We start from the raw sequence: 23,236 nt of genomic DNA on the forward strand, positions 1-23,236 counted from the left end.
ACTTTTGCTTATAGAAGGATGCCTTTTGGCTTGTCCAATGCTCCAGCTACCTTTCAAAGGTGTATGGTAAGTATCTTATCAGAATATGTTGAAAACATAATCGAAGTGTTTATGGATGACTTTAGTGTCTTTGGTGATTCATTTGAACTTTGCTTGCACAACTTGTCATTAATCCTTGAACGATGTGTTGAAAAAAATCTTGTGCCAAATTGGGAGAAGTGCCATTTCATGGTAACTCATGGCATAGTTTTAGGCCATATAATATATTCTAAAGGCTTGGAAGTCGATAAATCTAAAATAGACCTTATTCGTGCTTTAACCCCTCCCACTACGGTGAGGGAGATACGCTCTTTTCTTGGTCATGCAGGTTTTTATCGTAGATTTATCAAGGATTTTTCCAAGATAGCATCACCACTTTGCAACTTATTGCAAAAAGATGTGGTTTTTAACTTTGATGAAAAGTGTATGGCGGCATTCAATCGTTTGGAAGAACTTTTGATTTCAGCCCCTATCATTAAACCACCGGATTGGAGCAAGCCTTTTGAGCTCATGTGTGATGCAAGTGATTATGCGGTTGGTGCGGTGCTTGGGCAACGTATGGGGAAGATACCTCATGTTATTTATTATGCTTCTAGAACGTTAAATGAGGCCCAACAAAACTGCACAACCACTGAAAAAGAGTTGTTAGCCATTGTTTTTGCTTTGGAAAAGTTTCGCTCTTATCTAATTGGTACAAAAGTTGTTGTCTTTTCTAATCATGCATCGCTTAGGTACTTGCTTATGAAAAAAGAGGCGAAACCGAGGCTCATACGATGGATTCTACTTTTTCAAGAGTTCGATATTGAAATCAAAGACAAGAAAGAAATTGAGAACACTGTTGCGGATCACTTGAGTCATCTTGCTGTGGACAAGGAAGTTATCGCCTTACGTGAAAGTTTCCCGGATGAGCAACTATTCTCAATTGCCTTTGAAGAACCATGGTATGCTGACATTGTGAACTACTTGGTGTCTAAAAAAATCCCAAACAACTTGTCTCGTGCTGAGAGGGACAAACTTAAGAGGTTAGGGAACCAATACATATGGGATGATCCATACTTATGGAAACAAGGTAGTGACCAAATATTACGAAGGTGCGTTCCTGAATCTGAATTTAATTCTATCTTTTCTTTCTGTCACTCCTATGCTTGCGGAGGACATTTTGGGAGTAAGAGAACCGCTTACAAGGTACTTGAAACCGGTTTCTATTGGCCAACCTTGTTTAAAAATGCATATATATTTTGTACAACTTGTGATAGGTGCCAAAGAACAGGCAATCTAGGTGCCCGAAATCAAATGCCACAAACTTTTATTCAATTTATTGAAGTTTTCGATGTATGGGATATTAATTTTATGGGTCATTTTGTTAAATCTCATGGGAATTTTTGTATCTTACTTGCTGTTGATTATGTCTCCAAATGGGTGGAAGCTAAGGCCACCCCGACTAATGATTCTAAAGTGGTTTCAGATTTTGTGCAAGCTAATATCTTTGCAAGGTTTGGAATTCCAAGAGACATAATTAGCGATGGGGGTTCTCACTTCAAAAACAAGATCTTACAAACCTTGTTGAAGAATTACAATGTGTCGCACAAGATTGCAACACCTTATCATCCCCAAACAAATGGACAAGCCGAGGTTTCCAATCGGGAGGTGAAATCCATTCTAGAGAAGACGGTGAACCCAACAAGGAAAGATTGGAGCATGCGACTTAATGATGCTTTGTGGGCTTATAGAACCGCATATAAGACACCTATTGGGATGTCTCCCTTTAGGCTTGTGTTTGGTAAACCTTGTCATTTACCCGTTGAAATTGAGCATGAGGCGTTTTGGGCTATTAAGCAATGCAATATGGAGATGGATGGGGATGGAAAGCAAAGGAAGTTACAACTCCAAGAGCTAGAGGAGCTTCGCAATGATGCATTTGAAATCTCACGCATTTACAAGGAGAAAACAAAAGCATTTCATGATAACATGATTTCTAGGAAACACTTTTGCATTGGGAAGAAAGTGCTTTTGTTTAATTCTCTTTTGCATTTATTTCCGGGTAAATTAAGGTCACGTTGGATCAGACCTTTTATTGTTACTAATGTGTTTTCTCATGGTGCAGTAGAAATTCGTAGCATAGCTACATGCAAGGAACTTAAAGTTAATGGGCACCGTTTGAAACCATATTATGAGAATTTCACTTCCGAAGTGGTGGAAGGAGCTAATTTTGTGGATGCACTCCCTCTGGAGGAGGCACAGAAAGCAAGGAGATAGTCGGGATGACGACTTTAAACCAAGCGCTAAATGGGAGGCAACCCATAGGTTGAGTATTTCTTGTTTGTTTTTTTTATATTCTTGTCTTGTTTTTAGCTTTTTCTTGTCCTGCATTTACTTTTTCTGATTTCTTGTCATTATCATGTTAGAATTTGCATTTAATTTCCCACCTTGACTTTCTTTGGACGATTCAATTTACATTGAGGACAATGTAAAGTTTAAGTGTGGGGGAGTGGTTAAGCATTTGCATTGTAATTTTTTCAAATTTTTCGACTTTTGTGTAAAATAGTGAATAAGAAAACTCCAATTTGTGGTTAGTTTAGAGTCACATAGTATACATGTCGCTAAGATTACATCGAGATTCTCATAAGAGTGACTGAACTTAGAGATGACAGAGAACATGATCGGGTTTCTTACTTGTATGAGAGTTAAAGTTGGATTTAACCATCCCAGTGGCAAATGAGGTGCAGACTGAATTCGGTATTAGATTTGTGATCCCCTATAGTGGAGACTACCGATGTTACATCATGAGAAGCACCGACCTTCACTTCTTTGTACCTGTCTAAATATGTGCTTTTAGAGTGTGTGTCACCGTACGTAAACTCCGGGTAGAATGGTGAGCTACCCAACCTCCCACCAATAAAAGCACTATTTTGATCTCTTGAGTGTTATTTTATCAATCATGAATGGTGACATCGAATTGTTAACTTGCATACCACTTGTGATCTTGTTCGCAGTTAGCACCATCCACTTTATCTCTCTCTACACCAACAGATCCATAGAAACACCATCATCATCAACAAGAGGAGCATCACAAATTCGAAGGAAAGTTGAAGACGTTTAAGGTTTACAAGCAACGGTACAGGAATGAGCAGATTTCAGATTTAAGTATAGCAACAAGACAATGAGCATAATTTTTACAAGTTGAAGACTATTGTACGAGAGCGAATATTATCAAGATGAGAGTCAAGAAGTTTATCATACAAGTTGATATCGAGACATACAAGTTGTGAAGAATCGAACGGTAAAGTACTTACACCATGGTCTTTGTACTTGCATTTTTATTTTATCTTTATCTTTATTTTGTATTTGTATTATTTTCTCTTGTCTAAAAAAAAAAGACAAGAGAAAATTCTTATTAGGTTCATCATTAGTTTTCATATTTTGTTTATTTTTATTTTGTATTTACTTTATTTATCTTACAAAAAAAAAATGAAACAAAATAAAAAAAAGGAAAAATAAAATAATTCATTGCATCATATTTTGGTTTGTTTAGTTCGTTTTTGGTTTTGTATTCATTCAATAAAGCCAATGGAAGAAGCAATATCCGTAATGAAGTTTCAAGCAACAAGGAATTAGAGGAAAGAATCACATTTTCAAGATTCTACGAAGTTCAAGAGTTATCATCAAGAGTTGAAGACCGAAGACGAAGATGAAGACACCGATTGAAGACCGAAGATGTTTCTATGGATGCTGTGAGAGTGGTGCTAACTGCACGTCGAACGGATAACGGGTAAGTAAGCATATTCCCACCTTCGTTAAGTGGTTGATTTCCTTTCTTAGAGATCGTCAGAAAAAGGGTTTTCAAAATGAATAAAAGATGTGGGTTTTCAAAATACTTCGGAGGGTTTTTACCTTCCTACCATTCAAGGTGTCGCAGGATTCTCTCTTCATTCCTACCTGGACACATGTGTGACCCATAAAAAGTTATTTAGTATTGAGAGCAACTTCATAAAACCCTTTCTTGTGAGGCAGAGTCGAGACTTTTGATCACTCCGAACCCGAACTTCTTTCGAGAAGGGATGGTTATTTCTCTCTCAACTTTTAAGGATGAGATTGTGTTCATTTATGTGTCTAACTTCTTATGACTAGTATGCAGAATCTTTATGTCTTCTTAGCGCGTTGGATGTTATCATTAAGGAGAACTAGTAAGTTGGAAATGTAGGTTTGGTGGGTATTTCTCTAGTAAACCCGCACGGGAGTTGTATGTATCCTTTAGAATAATTTTTGTTTGATTTGTTCGAGGACTAGCAAAGTCTAAGTGTGGGGGAACTTGATAGATGTTGTAAAACACCTAATTTCACATCTAGTATTTACGCTTTCTTTGTTATTATCCTTGTGAATTGCATCTCTTATGTTTAGTTTTGAGTTATTAGGTGCAATGGAGCCCTTTGGAGCAAAAGAAGGAAGAAAGCATTCTTTCAGAGCATAAAGGACAGAATCGTCAATTCACAGGCGAGTGGTAGCCGGAGCTAGATAAGGTTATGCGGCGAAGAAGGGGAATAATGAACTGTCAGTTCCGCGCAACTGACAGTTGAGCAGGAAAGTAAATGGGCTGTCGGAAGTCTGAAACTGACAGGACAAATAAGTTGGCTTACCCCTTATCTGGCTCACCTGGGTGGCTATATCCAGTCTCATTTCCTACACAATACCTAAAAATCGGAGAAGCAAGTTGGAAGTTTTTATTTTCTTTCTTCACTTTGCCTGAAATCGAGAAAAGCCATGATGGCGGCTGCTGTAAGACAGGACAGGGGAGATCGAGAAGAAGCTGAGAGTTGGAGATACAGAAATCCAGGGTTGTTGGTCGATGTTTGTTGGAATGAATCAGGTGGAAGACACCGATGAGTTTCATGCCTGAATTGGTGAGAGATGAATTTGGCAGTAAGGGTTTGGTTGTGAATCAAGGAAGAGATGATGATTTGGGGTTTGTAATGAAGAAGTCGAAGAAGGGTTTTGAATCTGATGCTGTATTCTCAAAGAATTTGTGGTGATTGTTCGAATTGAGGAGAAGATGAATTTTCTACCATGGGTTTGCTTGAGAGCCAGATCGAGAAGAACTCAGTGTGAATCGAGAGAATGAAAGAATGGAGAAGCTACAACACTGGAGAAATTAGGGATACATAGAGATGAATTTGCTGTGTAACAATGGAATTGAGGGTTGTTCATGAGCAGAAGTAACGGGTTTCTGGTGGAAGATGTAGCACGCAATCGAGGCTGAGATAAAGATGAGTTAGAGTTGTAAGAAGGGTTGGAGTCAGTGGCAAGTGATAGAGCTTACTGGAGTTGAAACTGAGGGTTCGATTGGTGAAGGGTTGAACTTGTTTAACTACTGCTATCGACTTGAAAGATTGAGATTGAGAAAGGTACTTGAATTGAGATTGTGTTGTTAATGGTTTGTTCAGGTTTGAAAGTGTGATGCATTGGTGGAGTAACTGTGGTGTTGTTGAAGTCATGGTGTTAGTCTGGCTGAGATGAAGCTACAAAAGGTGATGGTTGTGAACTAAAATTGCAGGTCATGGGATTGAGGCAAAGGCGGATGATTGACTTCAGAATTGATGTTGTGTGGTGTATGTAACTGAGATTGCAGATTTGATGAAGTTGCAGGTGCAGTGGTAGCTGAGAAGAGCAAGTGGTGGAGCTGTAGAGATGGGGTTTGCAATTTAAGCTCAGATTCAGGATGTAGTCAAGACAAGATGCTAGTGTCGAGCAGCTGGAAATGAAGCCGCGGGATACTGGTTCAGCTAAGGAATGTTGCAGTGAACAAATGAATGATTCACTGCGTTGGTGGTCACTGTCAAGAAGAAATTGTAGGAACTGAAGCTAGTAAAATTGCAGGCGTGGATTGCACTGATTGTGTGACGTTGAAGCAATGTGTTGCTGGATCGCAGTGAACTAGGAGGTGGAATATGAGAAGCTGTTGCAGTTGAGTAATCGATGCTGTGGTGATGAGCTGCTGAGAAGACAGTAAAGAGAATGAAACTGCCTGAGTTTGAAGTTGCGAAGCTACAGAACTGCAGTTGGTTGTGTTTACAACCAACAATGAAATGGTTATGCCAGTTGCAGGGTTTTGAACAAATGGGTTGTGGAAGTTACAGTGAAGCCATGACCTTGGACAAGATGGGTTTTGCAGATGAGAACTCAGCCTGGTATGGTGTGCAGCTACAGGTGATGGCCATTGATGAACTGAGATGGGTACTTTTTGACAGTGGAGGCTTGAATTGTTGTAAGTGTTGTGTTGAGATGGAGCTGAAATATAGAAGTTGCCTTTGGTAATTTGAATTGTGTGTGAAAATGTGGATGCAATGATGTGGAGCTACATGCAGTGTTGTTGAGGTGATGGATGGCCAAGAAGCTGTGATGCACAATCATTGTGCAACACAAGTTATGGCCTGTGCAAGACAGCAACAGCTCAGGCTTTGGCCAAGACTAGTCAGATGCTGACTAGACCTGACTATCTGACTCGGTGTTTGACCCGAGTTAACTCAGTTGACCGATTTGACTCGATGACCAGTGACCGGGCGGACTTTGCCGGTCACCTGAGATGGTTTCCGGCCAACTTCCGACCAATTTCCGGCGACATTGTTTTGGACATATTTCCTACATGGGTTCTTCACACACATGGGCTTGGTGGACTTCATGGTGATGGGCTTTTGAATACTTGACCTAAGAAGAGCTACAAAAAGAAAAGTTTTCTACTTTCTTTTATCACGTATTATTCTTGGAGCTTTGGGGAGATAGCCGCGACTAGGATTTGCTTTCGTTTATTTTTCATCTTCTTCAATTTATTTTTGATTATGATTATGATGAACTCAAAAGCTATGAGTAGCTAAATACTATTATTGGTTATGGGATAAAAGTTGATTTCTCAAGCACGATATTCAAATCAATGGATTAGTTTTTGTCTCAACTTTATTGTTTATGTTTCATTGTTAATATTGTTGGATGATTTGGGTGCTAGTTTGATTGAGTCCGGAATCAATTAGATTGGTCTTCATATCTATTACTAGATTAGGTTTTATTATACGAAAAAGTGATAAATTCCTGATTACAAGTAGCATAAATGTGAGTAGTGCTTGTAGTGATATATCCTATTAGTCACATATGAATCATAACCTTTGTTAAAACGAATTAGTGCTTTTACACATTTGTTTGCATTGATTAGTCTTATTTCATAGAACTTAATGCTCTTAGGGAGTTAAACTTAATTGTGCTTTTACACTTTAGGTTGCTTTCTAAGTAGATTTCACAATAGCATCTTTTAATGTTGTTTGTGATAAAATCGGGAAATAAACGGGATACTCTTGCGATCAAGGTAACCTAAGACTTTTAATAAATGAGAGATTAAAATTTCAATTCTAGTCATTGATGAAAATACATGTTTGTGAATGATACTATCCCGTGACCAATATCTTCTCCTTATTGATTATTCAAATTCTTTTATTGCTTTCAATTACTTTTATTGCTTTGCTAAAACAAAATCCCCCCTTGGTTACTAAGAAACTGAAAATTTGATAACAACAAAAGCCTCTCTGTGGGAACGAACTCTTTCTTATCACATACTATATTTATATTTAGTTGAGTGAGAAAGTGAAATTATATTTGCTCGGCTGACAACCGGTCAAGCACAACTCGTATCACACCGAATGTGCGGGGATTAGGTTTCCTAGTTGCTAAAGTTCTCCCTTATATACACTTTCAAATCAGGGTTTGCAATCAATGTTAGCTTAGTTACAAAGCATTCAATATTCACCGTTAGATGAAAACCTGATTAGATTCAAGCTAATATTTCTCAACCATTAGATCGAAAACTTAGCTTGTCACACACAAATGAAATGTCCAATTTTGGGTTTATGAACCGTACCCAAACATTAATATTTGTTGGTTCAACAAGTCAACGAAAAGGTTACCCATATGATTACTCTCATATCAACCTTATTCTTCTTCACCATAACTAGTTCAAATGACTCAAATGAACTAGTTAGAGAGTTGTTCAATTGCAAGGAAATCTTATGTAACTACACAAGACACAATGAAGCAAAATCGGTTTGATTCACTCGTATCGGTTCATGAACTTTATAGCCACGGTTTGCAAAAGCATTCCTTAGTTTATTTAAACATTATTTCAAGAACAACTGACTTTAGATATAACCTGCTCAAGTTCGCGGACCGGTTTCGCGGACTTAAGTTCATGGAAAGAGTTCACAAACTCTAGCAGAAATTCTCGGGTCGAGAACTTCTGCCAGTTCGCGGACTTAGTTCACGGACTTGGCTCACGCCACTTCCATTTCTCTTGGTCAACAAAGTTCGCAAACTTAGGTTCAAGGAATAAGGACTTAGGCATATATGTGTTTCCACAACAATGCTTATATCCTACCAATGGTTATGTAATCTAAACTCTCATTTCAATCATTGAAACATTCTCAGAGAACGTTACATAGCCGTTATTCACAGACCATTTTTCGTCAGAGCAATTTTCAAAGTGATTAAAACATAACATGACTTTCGTCACTTGGTAAAGATGAATTCGGCTAAAGCGAAAGCTTACCAACACATATTTCGAGAAATAGATAGGCGAGATAAACTCGGCTCGAAATAGCAAATGTTTATAATGAAAGTCTATATATCAAAACGACTTTTGTCTCAAGAGTAGGAGATAGAGTAAATAGACTTTTGAGTGACAGATAAGTTCAAGTCTCCACATACCTTTTAGTCGATGAAGATCCACCAGTTCCTTGAGTAGTCCTTCGTATTGTATGATGATTTCCATGGAGTCTTGATCTCAACTACACTTTCTATCCTAGTCCGAGACCTTAGCTCTAATAGGCTAGTAATCAAGACTTATAGTTTTGATCACTAATATTGACAAACATGCTTGAGATAGCAACGCATGCGAGTTCGACCGAGCAATGCTCTAACAATCTCCCCCTTTGTCAATTTTAGTGGCAAAACTATTAATACATATAGAATACAAAAAATAAATAAATTAACTTTTGTAGCTCCTATTCCACATGTCTAATCTTCAACATTACTCGAAATCTTCGTCACTTCCAAGTACTCCAATGATCCCAAAGGTTGTAAGTTTAGCATCATCGTTGTTGAAAATACATAGCTTTAACAACAAGAAAACAATAGTTCTCAATCATTGTTATACAGTGTCATAGTATCATTATACAACGTTAAAGTTCAATTGTATCACAACTTCAACAACAATACTATGGTGATACGTATCACTCCCCCTTAGTCAATACTCCATCTCACATGGAAACCACTCCCCCTTACATAATGATCCGAAAACCATATGTATTTGTAGTGTGAACTACATATTAATTCTCCTCCTTTTTGTCAATAAAATTGGCAAAGGTACAAGAACGGGATCCTAATGAAATTTCCGAAAGAGACATTTCATGACCAAAATAAAGAACACACATCATCTTATTTAGATGCAATCATAAAGCCAAAGCTAAATGCATTCATCAAGGAGTTTAAAGATACAAGATAACCCCTATAATATTCCACATCCGCACTCCCCACAAAGATATGGCAATTAAGCGCAAGTTCAAAAGAACTCTCCCCCATAAAATGTCATTCCCAAGGGAACAACAAGAGCGACCTTAATTTCGAAAGAAAAGAAGGATTTCTTTGGACAAAACAAATCACATACAAGTATGAATTTGAATCCAAAAAGTTCAATTAAATTAACCACAAGAGAACCCATGATTGATTTAATCGACAAGTAAACATAAGTGAACTTATGGAGACTTAAAATATAAAATTAGATTAATCACAAGAGAACCCATAATTAATCTAATTGAAATACACAACCAAATTAATCACAAAAGTAATCAATTTAATTGGTCATGCTCGACATAAGAAAACTTATGGAGCAACAACCAAATAACCAAACAAGATGATTAACTTAGTTGAAAATGCTCGACATAAAGTACCTTACGGAACAACAACTTAGCTAATAAAAAATAATCAACTTGGTTGTTTAATGCTCAACATAAGACACTTTACGGAGCCTCACAGTAATACATAAAATATGGATCAGGGAAGATCAATTACTGCGGAATACTCAAGGATTCATTCTATTTTCCATCACTATTTGCACAATGACATACAATAGACATAATCCTTGCAAACAAAAGATTTTAACCTATCTTCCATCAATAATTGACAATATAGGCTTAAATTTTGTATTTGCCAAAAGTCCATTCATTCTTTCAACAATACATGCATATCAATTCATGAACGACTTTACTTTTGACAAAATATGGGACAATCAAGTTCATGGACGCAAACACACATATCCCATAACAATATTGAAATATATAAAACCATAAAGATTAATACTGCAAAAATAATCTTCCAAACAATTTAGAATTTAAACCAATAAATCCAAAAACATGAAGATGAAAACGTTGGACATAGCTATGTGTAATCACAATAATGGCTATTCCAACCTCTAGTTATTCTTCTAAACAAAGACAAAAAAAAAATAGAAGATTTACTAGGTAAACAAAAGAAATCAACAAGCTAGGGAACAAAAGCAGACTCCAGTGCCATGGCCGAACACGAACTAAGGTCAAATAGACGGTTCAGGATCCTCACGAGTCTTGGTGAGTTTGAGCTTGTGATTAATAGCATCCATTGCATCTTCAGAGAAGAGAATCTCTTTGTGAAGATCATTGATGTGAAATTTTATGAGACCAAGGTCAGATGAAACCTTTTTCAACTCAGTTTTCAACACATCAAGACTTTTCAGAGTATCAACGAGCTGCAGTTTTGCTTCCTCAAAATACTTAAGAAAGTCATGGACCACTTCAGCAGAAATCATATCATCCTTCTCAACATTCTCATGAGTATACGCATAGTAACACAAGGCATTGGGATGATTTTTATCTACAAGGGTTCTTTTCTTCCTCCCTTCGGATTCAAAACCAATACCTTTATCAAGAAAGCCTTTAGCAAAACCACATGATTGTGAAGAGGACGACATTCTTGATAAACCAAAATAACCTAGAGTACGCAAACGTGACTCTGAGGTTTGGTATTTATATGTTTTCTTAGGGAAGAAGACCTTTAGGGTTTGGAAACCGTTGACTCATGATGGTAACCTGTGTACACATACAAATACAATATGGCCCATAAAGACTAAAACAACAAAAGAACTTTTGCAACATGAGAAATGGCTCAACAAAATCCTTACCATAGGAGAAATTTAGAGCACACTTGTAGCAGCTCACAAAGATGCAAAAGAAATGCAAAGAGAGAAACGATAAAACAAAAATACATCTTATGCAATATTGTCTGCAGGCACTAGTTTAGCTATAAACAATAAGAGGATAACTCAACTAAGCAGAACACCAAATTGCCATAGTATACCTTATTTTTACACATCTTGCTCAACAGGATTTTTATGAGCAAGTTCTTAACCCTTGTGATTAATTAGCACAAGTATGAGCTCTGAGCTCATTAAAAGAACTGTGTTTATGATCAAGTCTCTTTTTCTTTCTGAATCTAGAGAGAGATTCCCTTTTATGTGAGAAATTATCATAAAACTTACTGTCATCAAAATACGAGACATAGTTAGAGTCCTTACCAGAAAGAATTTTGACATGTGGAGGATGACAACCTGTCGTCAATTTCTTTATATCCTTCGATTATCTCCATCAGGTTATCATCAATTTTTTTTCTTTCTCCTGGAATTTCGTTCACATTAAGGGAAATGTTATTTCCAGAGGAAACGACTTGATCCTTCCTTGTACGATTCTTGTTAAGACTACTATTCTGCTTTAGAGCATTTGAGGAACTCATCGAACTGACCTTCCTGGTAACATACACAGGGTAAGTACGAAAACCAACTGGTTTAGACATACGAATGTCAGTTACACCTTTGAGAATTAAGTCTAAGGTGTGTTTAAGTTGAACAAAGGAGGTTTTATTCAACCTAGAGTTTCTATTTTGTTTAGCAGAGCCTTTTGCATTACAAAAGAGGCAAACTTTCTGATCACAAAAGTGATTAGACAAAGCAGTCTTCACAACCTCGTTTGGAGATTTCTTTCTTCCATGTGATGTGGAACATCCTTGATCAATAGGTAATTCAGACACATTCTTTGCAACAGGAAGGGATTCCAATTTTACTTCTGGAGCTGGAACGTTTTTAGGCTTGGCAGAAGTACTTGGTATATTAGACTGCTTAGAGCATCCTTGAATAGAGAGTTTATTCAACCGATGTTCAATTTCCAAAGCATCCTTTTTGAGGTTAGCCTCAAGAGTCATACGTGAAGAATGATCTTCAATATTTCTTATGAAATTGCAGTCTCTAATTACACCAAGTAGAATATCGACATGATGTTTTAACCGATTAAATCTATCAGCTTGGGTTCTATCAAGATTTAGAATCAAGACACTCTCTTCAGTTGTTTCCCGTTCATTTAGAGAAATAGACTCTTTTGAAGGGTAATCAGAAATAATCATGTCGGAGCCTGTTGGTCTTGTTGGAACACACGGTTCGTCTATATTCGAGATTGATGAATCTTTCTCTTTAATAGAATTAGACAAGACAAAGCCTTTATTTCTGGTGACGCGTTTATCAGAGATACTATCGTCCATCCTCAGATCGCTACAAACAAAGACTTGTAAGGTCTTAAATGTATTTGCCTGCTCTGATACCAATTGAAAAAGCGGGGGTCTAACAACACCACCCAATATTTCGCTTAGCAATTTGTATGGACTAACTCCGGAATACTTTCTAGAGAATCAACTAGACAGTTAGACTCATTCTAGGAAAAAGTATCTCAAGGAGTTAATATCTCTCTCTTAATTTGATTTACTCAAGCTAATAGAAATCATCGAGTCCTAATCAAATACAAGGAATAACTCGGATGGTACCAAAGACCAATATCCGAGGATCAATCAATGACAATTAACAACCAAAGTTTGGATTACTCTAATTGATGATCTAACGCACAACCTGTATTATTTCAATTATAAAGATAAAAAAATATAATACGGAAATTGAAATAACACAGACACCGGAATTTTGTTAACGAGGAAACCACAAATGCAAAAAAACCCCGGGAGCTAGTCCAGATTGAACACACACTGTATTAAGCAGCTACAGACACTAGCCTACTCCAAACTAACTTCGGTCTGGACTGTAGTTGAACCCCAATCAATCTCACACTGATCCAAGGCACAGTTATGCTCCTACACCTCTGATCCCAGCAGGATACTGCGTACTTGATTCCCTTAGTTGATCTCACCCACAACTAGGAGTTGCTACGACCCAAAGTCGAAGACTTTAATAAACAAATCTGTATCACACAGAAAGGTCTAGGATAATAGATATACCCGTCTCCCACGAATATACCTACGAGTTTTGTTTCGTCTTTTGATAAATCAAGGTGAACAGGAACCAATCAATAATACCAGACTTATATTCCCGAAGAACAACTTAGTATTATCAGTCACCACACAATAATCTAATCGACGCAGCGAAAAAAGATATTGTGGAATCACAAACAGTGAGACGAAGTGTTTGTGATTACTTTTCTATCTTGCCTATCGGAGATATAAAATCTCGAGCCAATTATTACAATCGTACTCGTAAAGATAGAAAATGCAAGATCAGATCACACAACTACAAGAAAAGTAGTATCAGTCTGGCTTCACAATCCCAATGAAGTCTTTAAGTCGTTAACATGGTTTAGAAGAAGAAACCAAAGGTTAAAGGAGAATTTACTCTAGATTAGCACAACTAATATCACACAGAATGTGTGGGGATTAGGTTTCCCAGTTGCTAGAGTTCTCCCTTATATAAACTTTCAAATCAGGGTTTGCAATTAATGTTAGCTTAGTAACAAAGCATTCAATATTCACCGTTAGATGAAAACCTGATTAGATTCAAGCTAATATTTCTCAACCGTTAGATCGAAAACTTAGCTTGTCACACACAAATGAAATGTCCAATTTTGGGTTTATGAACCGTACCCAAACATTAACATTTGTTGGTTCAACAAGTCAACCAAAATGTTACCCATATGATTAATCTCATATCAACCTTATTCTTCTTCACCATAACTAGTTCAAATGACTCAAATGAACTAGTTGGAGAGTTGTTCGATTGCAAGGAAATCTTATGTAACTACACAAGACACAATTGAAGCAAAATCGGTTTGATTCACTCGAATCGGTTCATGAACTTTATAGCCAAGGTTTGCAAAAGCATTCCTTAGTTTATTTAGTTCAAGAACAACCGACTTTAGATATAACCTGCTCAAGTTCGCGGACTGGGTTCGCGGACTCAAGCTCATGGAAGGAGTTCACAAACTCCAGCAGAAATTCTCGGGTCGAGAACTTCCACCAGTTCGCGGACTTAGTTCGCAGACTTGGCTCACGCCACTTCCATTTCTCTTGATCAACAAAGTTCGCAAACTTTGGTTCAATGAATAAGGACTTATGCATATATGTGTTTCCACAACAATGCTTATATCCTACCAATGGTTATGTAATCTAAACTCTCATTTCAATCATTGAAACATTCTCAGAGAACGTTACATAGCCGTTATTCACAGACTATTTTTCGTCGGAGCAATTTTCAAAGTGATTGAAACATAACATGACTTTCGTCACTTGGTAAAGATGAATTCGGCTAAAGCGAAAGCTTAACAACACATATTTCGAGAAATAGATAGGCGAGATAAACTCGGGTTGAAATAGAAAATGTGTATAATGAAAGTCTATATATCAAAACGATTTTTGTCTCAAGAGTATGAGATAGAGTAAATAGACTTTTGAATGACAGATAAGTTCAAGTCTCCACATACCTTTTAGTCGATAAATATCCACCAGTTCCTTGAGTAGTTCATCGTCTTGTATGATGATTGCCATGGAGTCTTGATCTCAACTACACTTTTTATCCTAGTCCGAGACCTTAGCTCTAATAGGCTAGTAATCAAGACTTATAGTTTTGATCACTAATATTGACAAACATGCTTGAGATAGCAACGCATGCGAGTTCGACCGAGCAATGCTCTAACACTATCTATGGTGGAAATCTGCTGTGAGATCTGTTCTTCAATCACGAGACTTTAATACATGGCTATTAGTCGTCGATGGTTATGATCGCCCGAAAGTAGCAAATTCGGAAACTGAGTTTAAACGCTTAGTAGATTACTCAACTGAAGAAAAGGCTTTTTCTAAGCAGAACTCAAATGGTTTGAATGCTATTGTACATGTTGTAAGTCGTGATCTACAACATCATGTATCAACATGCCTTACGTCGAAAGAAGCTTGGGATAATCTTCAGATCGTATTCGAATGAAGTACTTCAGAGAAAGAAGCTAGACTTCAAACTCTATTGTCCGATTGGGAAATCCTTCGAATGGATGACAACGACACTTTTGAAGAGTTTTATGTCAAAATCTCTGATATAATTAATGCTTCTTTGTCTTTTGGAATGACTATTTCTGAAAAAGATATGGTATGCAAAATTCTCAGATCGTTGCCATCAAGATACGATTCTAAGAAGCATGCAATCATAGAAGCAACTGATCTTTCAATACTCTCACGAAGCACACTCGTTGGAAAGTTAAAGATCTTTGATTATGAATCAAAATCTATTCAAACTAAGGGAATTGCTTTTAAAGCTGCAAAGATTCTGAAAGCTCCAATTGAGAAAAATAGACATTTGGAGAACAGATTGCAGAATTGACCGATGATGAAATTGAACAATCATTGTCACTGATCACTAGACCGTTTCGAGATCTCTTAAAGAAAAGGAGTAAGAGATTCATTAAAGATACTCATCGATCGTCTCGTCCACATGATCGTGTTCCAGACAAGAAATATCAGGAAGATGACGATGAATATCAGCCACAATGCTTCAAGTGTAAAGGGTTTGGTCATATTGCTAAAGAATGTCCCAATCTTAAGAAATACATTGGAGGCAAGGCACTGTCTGTAACTCTTGATGAGACCTCTGATTCATATAATTCTGAAGAAGAGGAAACAACTAATATTGCATTAGTTGTTAATCTTATTTATTTCTCTTCCATCAGTGATTTACCCATTTTAAAAATGGACATGTCTTCCGATGTTTGTAAATAATCTAATGATAAAGGGAAAAATAAGACAAAATGCAAAAACTGTCTCAAGAACAGAATTGCTAAAAGTTGCATGTGCAACCTCAGTCAATCTCAAGATGCTTTGTTAACCAGTGGTAACGAAAAGAGATTATTCCATATGATACTAGATCAAGGACACTCTTCCTGTTCTAGATTCCGTAGTGAGAGAAAATATCACACTAATACCACTTAAATGGTATTAGAACATCTTCCTTACTGTGTGCCAATTTTTGTGTAAGGAAGAAGAAAATTTCAAGGCACTTCTGTGTAAATTATGGGAATAAAATCTAGTAACTGAAAATATTTAAGATATTCATATTTATGGGAATATTATATTCTTGAAAAAATATATAAAAAGATCCTTCTATTCTTTGGTCATTCCTTGTCCGAACTATGGGTCTGGATCCAATGTCTTCTCTTGGTATGATGCTAGATCAGAAAGATCTCTTGAATAATATACGCATCATCTCTGGACGAGAAATCAAGGAGTAAGATCAAAAAGAGGGATTGGCTTAGCAAGAAAGAAAGAGAGAATATGCTGAAGAAAGATCAGTGTATTGAAGCATTGACACACTTCTGTGTTCAATCCAAGACCCAATTACGTGTTCTTGCAGAATCCTTCTCGAAAACAACTCATCTGCAAGAAATTCTGGTCAAGCAACAAGGTTATCTACTAGAAGAATTTCACAACTGGAAGTGCGAAAGTAATAACCTATCCTTCACTGGTGCTGAGATGAAGGAGTAAATCCAGAAAAATAGACTTCAGTTTTTGATTTCTTTCAATAATTGTAAAGTCTATTATGAATAAAACTATCTTATTATTATGAATAAAATTATTATTTTTATAATATTTCTTGTGATAGTTTTCGGTTACATAGCCTGTGCTTGAATGCTTTATTTTATTGCTATGTATGTTTATGGGATGTTTGATTTCGGTTTTATTACCTTGATATTCGATCTCATAATGTGTGAACCCTTATGGTTTGAGTGACTTTTTGATTTAGCGGGATTAAGTTCTAGCACATGTTGGTAGGCTTTATCAAAGGATCATGAGGTGTTCCTGTAGAAACAATATGTGAAAAAGTCACAATATGTTGAATCTTTTGGTTTAGCATAAAAGCATATGTGTTTCGAGGTTTCAACTTTTGCATTGCAAAGTTAAAACCGGTTTTCAACCTGTCTCTGGTAAAGGTTGGTTGTTGTTGTTCTTTTGTTTTGCGAGAGGATGACAACATAATGATGATATTCTCCTTGGAAAGTTATGAAGAAAAGGAGAAGATGATGCGGAATTTGAGGTAACAATCTTGTTAGTTAATTGTTTTCCTGTTTAAGAAAAGCATGATTTTATTTCATATCCTTATTTCTTTTGCTTAACAAAATTTCGGTACAATTGATGTTGATTCCATTATTTGTGTATGGATGTATGTGTGGTTCAATTGTTTCCGGTTAAGAAAAACTATTTTTATCTTCCGTTATTGTTTGGTATCAATTGTTTAGGCTTACAAAACTTCGGTGCAATTGCAGTGCTATAATATGTATGCTTGTTTCACTTGCTTCCGATTAAGATAAATGATTATGCAAGTTGATTTATTTGGTTTCTATGGATTGTTTATGGCTTAACAAAAGTGTTTCCGGATCATTTGTTTAGTCCAAGTGATTTCCGGATAAGAGAAACCAAGTTTTCTGGATCTTAGTTAGACTTATCAAATGTGAAGGTTTCAGTTATTCAAGTCTAACTGAATGCCCGTAACAAGAATTACTAGTTAACTAACCTAGTATTTGTCTTGTTTAAAAGTGAAAGGTCTAAGTTATTTTTGAGAATAATTAGAACCTGATGAGAGGAATAAAGTTTTGATCTTTATTCTGGTCTTATTGAACAAGCGATTGTACTTGTACAATCAGTTTAGCAAAAGAACTAAGGTGCTTAGTCGATTTTTGATATGCTAAACTATTAGGGAAAATTGCTTCGAGAAATTGTTTCCTAGATAACATGTTAAAACCAAATTACTTGTAGTTTCGGTTTTGATATTGGTTATCTAACATGGTGTGTAAAACCCTCGTGATCAACTCTTATAGGTTTGCAAATTCTCTTTGTGAGATTTGTAAGATCCTTTCGGTTTGTACTTTATTTTTTCGTTTTTTTGTCATTTTGTGATAAAAAGGGGGAGAAATATATGGAGTAAACAAGTGATATTGACTTGTTGTGAGTTGGTATCACTAAGTGAAAGGACATTTGTGCTAAAACGTTTATTCTAACGAAGAGAGTGAAAGCATAGACTAAAGGGGAGTCACATACCATATGATATGTAGTTATAAGGAACTACATGGAAATAACAAAGACGTGCGGATTGAAAATCTACTTATCTTACCTTTAGGGGGATTATTAGCTTTGTTATTATAATGTCAGCAGCGGCATTTAAGGATTGAACTTAATGCAGGTTTTGTGTTATTGAACTTGGAATCAACCGTAGTGTATAATGAATTTTTGTAATTTGTTTATCCATATGATGTAAGAGTTTTATCACTAACATTGACAAAGGGGGGGACTGTTAGAGCATATCTCGGTTGAACCCACCAAGCGTTGGTATGTCAAGTTTGGTTGTCATATTTTAGTGAATCAAAACTCATTTAAAGAGTCGCTTGATTACATACTAGAGTCAACTTCGTATAGGTTAGCTTGAAAGTATTAGGATATGAGACTTACAAGTATTACATGAATACTTGAAGAATGTGAAGAAGTATGGAGCTACAACGACAACATCATCCTTCCTCTTGAGGTTAGTAAAATTTGACTTGAATTGTTTCTTTCCCTAACGTATCTTTCAAGTCGTGCATATGGAAAACATAACTGCGAAGCTGTGTATGAAACTCTAGTTAGACATAGTATTAAGGAATACAATACGAGGTTTATTGATTAACCATTAAACTTTGTATATAAGACACCGACATGAACATATGAATGTTATTGTGATTATGTATGGGTATGAGTGAAGATTTCATCCTAGGAAACAATGTTTTACATTCGTTTAAAGGAAGTAAGTTCATAAACTCTTTTGTGAATCGAAAGGGAAATCACTAGGCTTATTGGTATTGTTATTCATTGCAAATCTATTTTGAATTACCAATATGTGTGTTTAGTATAACCGCTCATAAACTTGTTTATGTATCTTGGTAAAACTATTGACAAGGCCTGACTTATGTATTGGTATGACTTTTATTAGTGAAACCGATCTTAAGTAATCACTCAAGATGGTATGATCGATGCCTAAAAAATAGAAACTTTTATCTAGTTATTGGAGAACCGATCCTAGGAAGAGATGCAACAAATTTGCAAGAGGGAAACGATCCTTGTAAGAGGTGCAACGCGTTTTTAGTAGATGGGGGAACCGATCCTATGAACATGTGCAACAAGTTTGTAGTTTTGGGGTAACCGATCCTATGGACATGTGCAACCGAATATAGGTAGTTACCATAAGTTGTGGGAAACCGATCCTAGTACCTAGTCAACCGAATTTTGGTAACTAGCGTGACTATGCACAATACTCACATGGAGGTAGAACCGAACTTGTTTTGGTAGAACCGAGAAACCCACAATTGGTGATTTGATAGGATAATCAATCACATAGTTCTTGGAATTCAGACGAACCAATTCTAAACTTGTTTGGAAGTGTGGCAAATCGTTTCCAAGATTGTAAGTATGAAAAAGGACTTGCAAAGTAAAGATGTCGACATACTTTGAACATGTGCAGTAACTCTTATCATTAATTGTTCAAAGATATTCCTTAATAGCTAAAGTAGAATCCCAGGATCAAAATAAATTTAGAATCTTTTAATTAAGGTTTCTTAGTTTTTATATGCTATTTAATCTCCAGCAATTAAATGCATATCTTTAGAAAATAATAATTAGTAATGTGCATTTACTGATTATAGATTTTTCTATTGGGATTTCGGTCAATACTCGGACAGTGCATTTCCAGGAATTATGAAAACCGATTTTGTGTTTATTGCATATCTTTGAGAATATTCGGTTTCGGAAATTCCTTGGTGTCCAAACTTTCTTGTATATAAATATTGAAGTTTGCATTTCTAGCAAACTAATCCTAAGATCCAGCAAAACTACCTAGTTGTGTTGTTACTGGTGGAGCCGTCTATTCGGAGAGGAAAGTAACCTAATAAGGTGAAATCTCTTACGACCACTCAGTTTAAAGACTTATTTGGGATCGACAAAATCTATTACTACCGTTGGTGGGAAACTAGATAATTGCTATTTATTATTAGTTTTCGATTGATTTGATTGACTAACGGTTATTGAACTTTGATTGCACCTAGTTTGTTTATGCTTGAGAATCTTCTCTTCTGATATAATATTCACTCAAACTAGATCGAAGTTTCGACGGGGATCTTTAGACTGTTTGTAGATCTAAAGACGTCTTGTGATAATTCAACGTTAACAGACTTCGTTCTGTGTGTGGTTGATCACAAGAGATTCAAGTTGAGTGTGTGCAGGTGCTGATTGAAGATTAAAGAAGATTTGAAGAGAAAAATACTTTTTGGGTTCATAATCTTTGGTGTGCACAATACTTGTTTCGGCTGGAAAGGGATCCAACTATAATCGGTTTATATTTGTGATAGATTAGATTGATTAGTTGAGTAGATCGACATCAATACACTTCTTTGTAATTAATAGTATTGATTGCATAGTCTAACAGTTACTTCGGTAGTTGTTGAAAGATTGATCTAAGGACCCGACAAAGGAGTTTATTGGTTAAACGGAAGAGCCTTAGTGAAACTCAAATCACGTTGTTTGAAAAGAGTTGTTACCGAACAAATTTGTTGTTCCTTTACTGTTTGGAATACGAACCAAAGGAATTGTTCCAAGTGCGTGACTTATTAACAAGTTGAAGGCGCAGGGATACTGAGGAAACTAGGTGAACTATAGGTTTAGTTGCTTGGTATCAACTATACGAAGTTGGTTTGATTTTGTATAGCGGCTTAATTATGAGAGTATTCAATTCTGGACTAGGTCCCGGGGTTTTTCTGCATTCGCGGTTTCCTCGTTAACAAAATCTTGTTGTGTCATATACTTTTATTTTCCGCAATTATAATTTAAAATAAATTACACAAACGTTAATTCCTATTTTACTTGATAGACAATTCCTAGAGTTTGGTTAAGTCCGAACCTATTATCAAGTAAACATACTTTGTTGTTGTATTGTCTCGATCTTGTATCCATAGTCAATCACACAAGTTATCTTGTTGTCGTATTGTCTCGATCTCGTATCCATAGACGATCACACGAAGTGTGAACCGATTAGTTATATTGTCTCGACTCAGTCTATAGACAATCACTTTCGGAGAAAGAACTTATAGTGAAAAAGTTTTAAATTGAGGTATATTTGGGTACCCTCGTCTTTTCAAAAATGATTGCAAGCAAAACTTTATTTTTATTTTTTGATATATATATGTTTATCCAACATTATTAGAAAAGAAAGAGCTCGATAAAAAGTTAAGGCTTTTAAATTATGCAATAAACTTTAAATATGCATATCGCGTCATGTATTATAGGGATATTCACCATAGGGTAGTTTGTATAGCTTTTCTCAGACATAAGATTGCTAAAAAAAGGACCCAGAACTCTCCAGCCAAATGTTTATATATATAATATAAGGTCCGTTCATATGGTTTTCGCACTATCCTATTATTTCGGTACCAATCTTTTTAGAGAACCAAAACTGGGGAGGGTGGTGGGCTGTGGTCCAGTCGAGGAGGCAGTGTTCTTTGGCAGCGTCTCAAACCAAAACCATACATATTTTCAATAAACTGGAATTTGGTTTTAGTTTGAAATCTAAGAGATATGACTTGTCCTAATAATCACCATGCATGCCAATTAAAGGTATTTTTTGGTGATGAACAAACTTTTCTAACATATGCAGATTTTCTATAAATATTGATGTTTGATTTTCAACAAATCATCAAAAATTCTATGTCTTGTTTCTTCTCTAAAAGCATCACCAGAATTCTCATTGTGTTTTATTGGTTGAATCAAGGGTACAATCCTTGAATTCAACTGTGAAATGGCTCAATTGTATCCCGTGGGAATTATTTCAAATATACATTTGTAAACGACAATTGTTTAAAAGAAATCTTCACAAAGCTTTGAAGTCGGAAATACAATATCCATGTTCCTTTGTATTTCATCCTCTCCATTAACTTAATGTTTCAATAATGTTTTCATAATATATTCCTATTATAAAACTCTACATTCATAGCAAAAATGAGTACAACCTGAGACATATGACACCGAAATCTATCGCATTAAAAATTAGACCTTGAAGATCAACGATGAAGATAAAATCAGTAGATTTTTTATAGGAGTGTAGATATTTGTAAGAGGGACATGTCACCAAAAATTAAACTTCAAATACCTCGTTGTTTATGTTTTGTTAATAAACATTGGTGCCTAAATAATGAGATAGTATGAGAATCACCATGTGAATGAATCCCTTCCATGCGTAACTTGTTTTGTTTCAAAAATAAAATAAAATGTAATTTGTTAAGGTGTGTATCCACATAATGAATGAGGTGATGAGGATCTGCTTTAGAAGAGAATGTGTAGTTGGGTAAGGCTAGTAGCGATTATTTTTTGTCTATGAAACCAAAGTTATAAGTAATTGTCATTTTTAAATAAAACCAAAGAAAATTAGTCCACCACGGCTGGTGCTTTCAAATAGAAGCCAGTACTGATGTTTTTTCACTCAAGGTAAAGTTTTATCCTAATCATGGAATTGGGTCTCGCCAAATCATCGTCTTCAGGATATGTGGCGAGACACGTATAATAACTCATAGTTTTTATGCACATGGCAGTTTCATTTTCCTAGAGAATATCCTTCATAATGTGAGAGGTATTATAAGCCTTCTTGGTGAACTCTTCCAAGTTTGTGTGTTCTTCAAGTCTTTTATAAAGGCTGGCCATAAATCTTTGTAGAAGTCTAATTGTGAAATTCAATTATACCCCTGGTCAATATTCGATG

Source organism: Papaver somniferum, chromosome 1 (assembly GCF_003573695.1).
Source record: "Papaver somniferum cultivar HN1 chromosome 1, ASM357369v1, whole genome shotgun sequence".
Lineage (NCBI taxonomy): Eukaryota > Viridiplantae > Streptophyta > Magnoliopsida > Ranunculales > Papaveraceae > Papaver > Papaver somniferum.